We start from the raw sequence: 7,565 nt of genomic DNA on the forward strand, positions 1-7,565 counted from the left end.
TTAGAGAACATACTCAATTATATATTTTGCTGTTATAACTAGGCCTCATAGAATTCACTGAAATAAATCATTACTTACCTACCATCTAATTAGGAGAATACTGCTGCTCTTAAAATCATAAGCATGGTTGATGAATGTCAGAGATAGTAGATGTGGGTACAAAAAAACACATCAATCCACATTTCCTCATTTCATTCTATACGAAAACTAACTACTTTCTTTAATTTAGTTTTGCTCAAAACCAAGACTGGATTTTCCATTTTGAGTCCATGGTATTTCAGATAGACATTTGGAGATTAGGGCAAGGTTCAAGAAGATAATTGGGAGGAAATAACTACCTTTTATAAAGCACACTCTCAGGCTGATCAATAACTCAACATTTTCTCTCAGCATTTAACAGAATAAAAAATTGTTACATTTCTTATTTTCAATCATTTCCTAGTAGGATATGAAGTACACGAAGGAAGAAACTTTGTCTCCCTTGTTCTTTGCTGCGTCCTCATAACCTAGGAGAGAACTTGGATTATATTAAGTACAGGCATATCTTGGCAATAGTGAGGGTTCACTTCCAGACCACTGCAATAAATTGAATATTGCAATAAAGCAAGTCACACAGTTTTTGTTTCCCAGTGCATATAAAATTTATGTTTATACTATACTATAGTCAATAAGTATGCAAAAGCATTATGTCTTTAAAAAACATGTAAATACCTTAATTAAAAAATAATGCTGTTGGAAAACTGGTGCCAATAGACTTGCTCCATGTAGGGTGGCCACAAACATTCAGTTTGTAAAAAACACAACATCTGAAAAGCACAATAAAGCAAAGCACAATAAAATGAGGTATGCTTATACTTAATGCACGTTAATGATTGATTGACATTCTGACAATCAATCTATGCAGGAATACACTAAAGTTTTTGGAAGCTATGAGTAGGCAGGTTCTAGTTTTCTAGATGAATCATGGGAGTGTAATCTGAGCACTACCCTGTAGAAGATGCACATGCAATGTATCATTGCTTTTCTCTGCAATTGATAAAACTGGCATAAATAGAATTAGAATAGAACCTCTTTTTAACATATAATCAAATAATGAAACTAAACAATGATCATCAATGGGCACTGATATTACAAAAAAGTGAAACAACTAGGTAATATTTACCTCTTGATCGATGTACATAACACTAGTATGACATAGTGTACCAAAAAGAAAAGAAAGAAAAAAAGGACCTGAAACAAATAGACTGAGTCTATATGTAAATCTAACTACCTAACAGTTTAGAGAAAGTGCAGGGGTGTATAAAATGATACCTCATAGCATGTAATTAGCAAAATTCAGAATGTGAGAACACTATAGGAAAAATGATCCAATATCTTTAAAAAATTAATTAAAACAGAAAAAAGAGGGAACAACCATGTATGTTAAGCTGAGACTTAGCTAAATGCTGGGGCAAGAACTTTCTTTGGACAAAAATGGAAAGCTTTGAACGCTGGTAGCATATTTCATTGTATTAATTACTTATATTTTACTACTGTTTTTCAAGTATTATTGAAGTTATGTTATCTTAAAAAGTCATTTCCTTTAAATGTAAGCACATACATAAAGAAAAACTGTAATTTGTAGAATTAACTTCAAAACAATCCAGTTTAGAAGCATAAAACAGGATTGTGGATTTTTTGATAGCTTGGTAATGACTACATGGAGGTTCATTGTCCTATTTGCTCTAGTTTTGTTTATGTTTTAAGTTTTTCCACTGGAGGACAAACATAATATTAGAACTATGATTGTCAGCATTATCTTCAGGGGGAAAAAGCTTATTAGGAGCCTAGCTGTATAACCGTCATGTATATATATATATATACACACACACACACACACACACACACACACACACACCCCTTCTGGGCTTCATGAATAACGATTTTGGAAATGGGCAAGTTTCTTTATTATTAAAATAAATAACTCCTCTGGCAATTTTAATGCGTTGCCAGAAAGTTGAAATTAAATAAATCTAAACCTCCCCATCTAATATCTAGCTTACAGAAAATGCAAGGGGCAGGGGAACATGTTAAATAACACCCTGAGTATGCAATCAATAAAATCCACAATGAAGGAACTTTAGAGTACAATTGATGCAGTAGTATTTTTCAAAAACAACGTAATAAACAAAAGGTGGTGGTTGAGTAGAGACACATCAGTCAAATGCAATATGTAAATATTGGTTAATCAATTCACATGCTATTCTCATCTCTGTGGGGAAAACACAAAAGGAAGAAAACATTGGAAACTATTTTTTTCATTCTGACTACAATCATTCTAACCCTTAATTACCTTGTTTTTCCCCCAACAGAGACATATTTATAACCAATTCTTTATCAACTGAGCATTATCTGATTTTCAGTAAGCCACATAACCTTAGATAAGCCACATAACACTTACCACAACCTAAGTTTTGTAGGAGGTACTCCTGCAGGGGGAGTCATAAGCAATATTTTAATAATAAACAGCCTTGCTCATTGCCCAGGAGAACACAAGCATTTTTTTTCGCAACGTCCCAAGGCCTTTGAGAATGCCCTACAAGTAGTAGGTGCTTAATGAATGTTCGTTGAATAACTACATAAATTGAAAAATAAATGAAGCTTCTCATCATTGGTAAGCATAAAACTTCTATAAGTTTAGCAGCAAGATCAGTCCTTTTTAGGAAGTGAAGTGGTGGTCTAATAACTGATATAAGGAGAATTAAGTGCACAAATTAAATATTGCCACATAACAAACAACTCAAAACTTAATAGCCTGAAACAACAATAATAAACATGGCTCAGGAGTCTACAGCTCACTTGAGTTTGCTTATATAACCAGAGTTTACAACTTCACTAAGTTTAAAAGTGATACACAATTTTTTGGTGGGTGGGGTAGAGTTGCTTTACAATGTTGTGTTAGTTTCTTCTGTACAGCTAAGTGAATCAGCTATAGGTATGCGTATATCCTCTCCCTCTTGGGCCTCCCTCCCACTCCCTCTCCCATCTCATCCATCTAGGTCACCACAGAACACTGAGCTGAGCTCCCTGTGCTATACAGCAGTTTCCCACTAGCTGTTTTACACATGGCAGTGTATATACGTCAATACCAATCTCCCAATTCATCCCACCCCCCACTTCTGCACCCCACGTCCACATGTCCGTTCTCTATGTCTGGGTCTCTATTCCTGCCCTGCAAATAGGTTCATCTGTACCATTTTCCTAGATTCCACATATATGTGTTAATATATGATATTTGTTTTTCTCTTTCTGACTTACTTCACTCTGTATGACAGACTCTAGGTCCATCTACATCTCTACAAATGATCCAGTTTTGTTCCTTTTCATGGCTGAGTAATATTCCATTGTATATATGTACCACATCTTCTTTATCCATTCATCTGTCAATGGACACTTATGAAGTGTCCATGTCCTGGCTATTGTAAATAGTGCTGCAATGAACATTGGGGTGCAGGTGTCTTCACAAATTTTTATCTAATATACCATTCACGTTTCAATTTTGTCACTTGGCTCAATGTGTTTCATTGTATTTGTTTTCCTCCAGTATGTGATGTGATGTTGGAGTAGGTCATTGAAAGGATGTGACCATCAGTTGTCCCATGAGCTGGACCTGGGCAATCAAAGCCTCCTCACCCCCTCCCCTCTCTTTGGAGTGTATGTTCTACCCATAGTGGGAGCCATTTCAAGGATGCAGCCTTGAGAGAGCACTGTGTTGTTGAGACCATCTGGATGGTATATGTGACTGAACCCAGTTAAGGCCTCTGTATAAACTTTTAAGATTCTGGCAGGCAGGTGTAGAGATCTACTCGTCTTATGGCCACCCAAGACAAGCCTCATATATAAGTTCCCTTGCTTGTTAAACCTGCCACCTATCAATCTTGAGGGGTCTGCCTCTTTCTTCAGTCTCTTCTTGCTGTTTGTGTTCAGGGGTCAGGACCGACACGCAAGGCCCTGCATGTAAGTGTCATGTCTTCATCTATTTTAACCTTTAAAGTTTCACACAGCCTTTTTTGCTCCTACAATATTGATACAGTTAAAGAATACATTCTATTTTGGGTCAGTCTGAAGCTTTCTCAGTACTAGAATCAGATGCATTTCTTGCCTGAATACCTTATAAGAATTATCTTGTCTTTGTTAGAATATCATACCTGGAGGTGTCCATCTATGCTTCATTGATGATTTAATTATTTATTGCCTGTTTGATTTCTCAACTTTGTAGCTACTATTTTTTTTCCCCTTGCAACTTATTAGTGATCTGTAGAGTGACATTTTAAGATCATGTAAGACATAATACTATTTTTTCTTCTTAGCCTATTGCTTTTTTATTATTATGTAATATTATTTCTTACTATTTTCAATTTTTCCTTGAGCTCTATTTTTATCCTAAAATATTTTTGCTACATCAGATTTTATGAATCAATTATTGATTAATTCTTATTGATTTTTTTGCTGAAATGATCGATTTCCTATTGTGTCCACCTTAGATATTTTCTTCATTTTGAAAATTTCATTTTATAATTCTCTCTTGCAAACGAACTATAAGGCAAATTTTCTTTGTCCAACTAGTGATTGAAAAATTACACAAGTTGGGATTCCTTATATCTTTAGAATTCTTACCATATTTATAATTTTTGCTTTCTGTTTACCCACCCCTTTTACCTTTTTCTTCTCTCCTGACTTTTCTTCAATTTTCTTTTCCATATATTCTTCCCTTCTACTTTCTACACTTCTCATTATAAACTGTAAAATATGTTACTGTGTGGTTATTCTTTAAAATCCTACATACATAGTCATAAATACTTATTATGATGTGAAAAATAATTCACTACTTTTGTCATCTTCAGAAACACAACCTAGATGTTATCAAGCTTTATCAGGGAAAAACTTTTATGCTCACGTCTATCTTCTATTGTTTTACTACATCATTAGTTTTAACTTTAAAGAAGTTTCTTAACACTAAATATGTTCATGTTTCTTGGAATTTTAGTGTTCAAGCTTCACTTTAACTGCATTTATTTTTCTTTTGCTCTATTGCTTTTTTCCTTTCCTCTAATCTTTCCTCTTCCCCCTCCCTCCCCTTTGTTAAGTTTCTTCCATTCTCTCTAACAGACCTGAGTTCAGAACCCAGTCTCTTAAAGGCACCTTAAAAAATGATGCCCTTGGATGATGTGAAGATACTGTAGATTCATTCACAAGTCTAGTTGGTAACATGGCTTAGTTCTGTTTACAACGCTATATCTTTATATTCCAGAGATGCCTGGTTATAGTTTAAAACAGAGATTTGGTTTCAGGATCCTTCTGGGAATTAACAGTGCTTCACTTCACTTTCTGGATTTACCTAGTAAGCCAGGCTTGCCTCGCCATCCAAGGCGAGGCATTGGTAGAAGCCCAATTCCCAGCTGCCACTGGCTGCCTCCAGGCCCTGAGCCCACAAGATCAATGGTTTCACCTCTAATTATTTCTTGTCACTTTTATGTATGTTTAATTTCTGTATTTCTTTGGATCCAGCTATGCCATTTTCATATTATAATAACCCACCATTATAATTGCTAGTTATACTGACCTTATGTCTTGAGTTTCTCTGTTCTTTTTAGATCTTGGCTACTTTATTATCTCCTGGGCCTTGGTTTGTAACACCACAGATACACTTTGTGGCCCTCAAATTAGCCTCTTAAAGCCAACACATTCTTCTTGGTTTTAGTGAACAGAAAGAATTTATTGATTCTATAATACTGGCCCCTTGAATTGCAGGAGTCCTTTGACAGGTAGAAATCAGAGCTATCAATTCTCTTATTTTAGTTGAAGTTTCTTTAATTAGCAATAGGTTATATTATTCTTATGAATTGCATATTCCCTAAAGTCTTTGAAAAGGGAAATAAAAATCTTTTATATGTAAAAGAGTTATCAAATTATAACTTTTTTCTTCCAGAATGATTGAACTGAAATTTTCTAAGTGTGAGCATAATGGCCAATTATTCTGAGCAATTATCTTTTATTTTGTTTCTTCTCCAGAGTCTACATCATAGTGTGGCTAGAATCATCATTTGCTTCATTTATTTGTTTCTTCTTTTGTGGCAAACTTGTTCTATTTCTCTTTTTCCCCCCACCCCAGTTCACTAATGCCCTAATATTTAAATGTTTGTTAATAGTTTAAGATTTTCTTGAGTTTTAAATTTTTATTTAATTTTTTTTTTGGTCATGTGTTATGGTACTTCTTATCCATTATTGCTGTTAAAATGCAGGTTTCATTAGGTTAATGAAAGAATCTACTGACATTCAGGATCCCATGTCTGTGGACTAGTTGGTTAAATTACCTAAGTAAAACATAGCTGAAGTAATAATTTTAGAGAAATTAGACACAGAATGGGAGAGTTTGGATTAAGAGCTTTAATAAATTTCTCTCCTCTTAGAGTGCAGCTGCGGGATTAAAGGGAATTTCATAGAGCTGGGATTTGTTAGAAAGTTACTGAATGCTAAAAGAAAGATGATAAAAAGGGGGAAGGCAAGGGTTCAGGTTCATCTGGGCAAAATGAATAGGTAGATAATTTCCTTCAATGTTTTGCCAGTTTGCCTAGTTGAGTTTACAATTTTATATGGCTTTGGGTCTTATTTACGATGTTCTGAGTGGATTTTTATAAAAATGGAAATAGTTGCTCAGAAATGTTTCCTCATTCTCTCATGCCCTTTCTATAAGTACTTTACACATTTATGATGATGTACCCTGTAGCCTTTCTGAACTCTACTCATCCAGACACAGCAGTTTGAACCTTAGTTGGATGCCTGAGAATGTGAAATTGATGGTTGGTGGCACTGGTGCAGGGAGAACATGTAGCTTTAGAGCTAGAAAAGCTACTTTCTATCATATAATTGGAGAGCCAAAAAGAGTGACTGACCCTTGAGAAGGGAGGAGGTGTTATTCATCACACTATCCTAGATAAGTGTCCCTTATCATGGTAGTAAATAATCCAGGTAGGCTTACCTTAAACCTTGGAAGGATTCCTGTCTCCAGGGAAAGAGATGTTGCCAGAGCGGCTGCAGCAGAGTGTGTCAGAAAGGAAGAGCCAGCCCGCAGAGATGAGTCCAACACCAAACGGGGCTGCCCAGAGAACTGGATCTGCATCTGACTGACAGATGGCAGTCAAAGCCTGAGAAAGAAGAAATAAATATCAACGTGGCTGATTTGAGACACCAGGCATTTAGACCCTGGGGAAATCCTATCAGCACATCTCTGAGGAATGCTTTACTAGTTTAGATATTTAACAAGAGCACAGAGGTTTTCACTGAGGTGAGGATGATGCATAGAAAATGCACCCTGGAGTCCATCTCTAAGATTTGTCTCAGTTAAGCCCAGTTCAGTTGCCTTTTACAGTGATCACAGCGGGAGGATTGTGATTAAAAAACCAAAGGGGTATTTTATAAAACTCTCTATAAGATATCTGGGTATAAACAGCCATCATGTAATAATTTTTTAAAAACCAACACTGATTATCAATATTATTCTACTAACATAAGAGGCCCCAACAATA

The 7,565-nt window shown here is 35.5% G+C and overlaps 1 long non-coding RNA gene across 4 annotated transcripts in view; it reads right to left on the reverse strand.

Moving 5' to 3' along the window:
• Positions 1-7,565, reverse strand: part of LOC114908706 — a 415,061-nt gene that overhangs the window by 84,390 nt on the left and 323,106 nt on the right. For 3 of the 4 annotated variants that reach the window (XR_003797023.1, XR_003797021.1, XR_003797020.1), the window contains one exon: positions 7,019-7,184. This is a non-coding gene — a long non-coding RNA (uncharacterized LOC114908706). Of the gene's footprint in view, positions 1-734; positions 807-7,018; positions 7,185-7,565 lie in introns of those variants that run through there. The other variant, XR_003797022.1, reaches the window with a different exon arrangement.

This window comes from Monodon monoceros, unplaced genomic scaffold, assembly GCF_005190385.1.
Source record: "Monodon monoceros isolate NGI ecotype Baffin Bay Population unplaced genomic scaffold, NGI_Narwhal_1 Super_Scaffold_4, whole genome shotgun sequence".
NCBI classification, from domain to species: Eukaryota; Metazoa; Chordata; class Mammalia; order Artiodactyla; family Monodontidae; genus Monodon; species Monodon monoceros.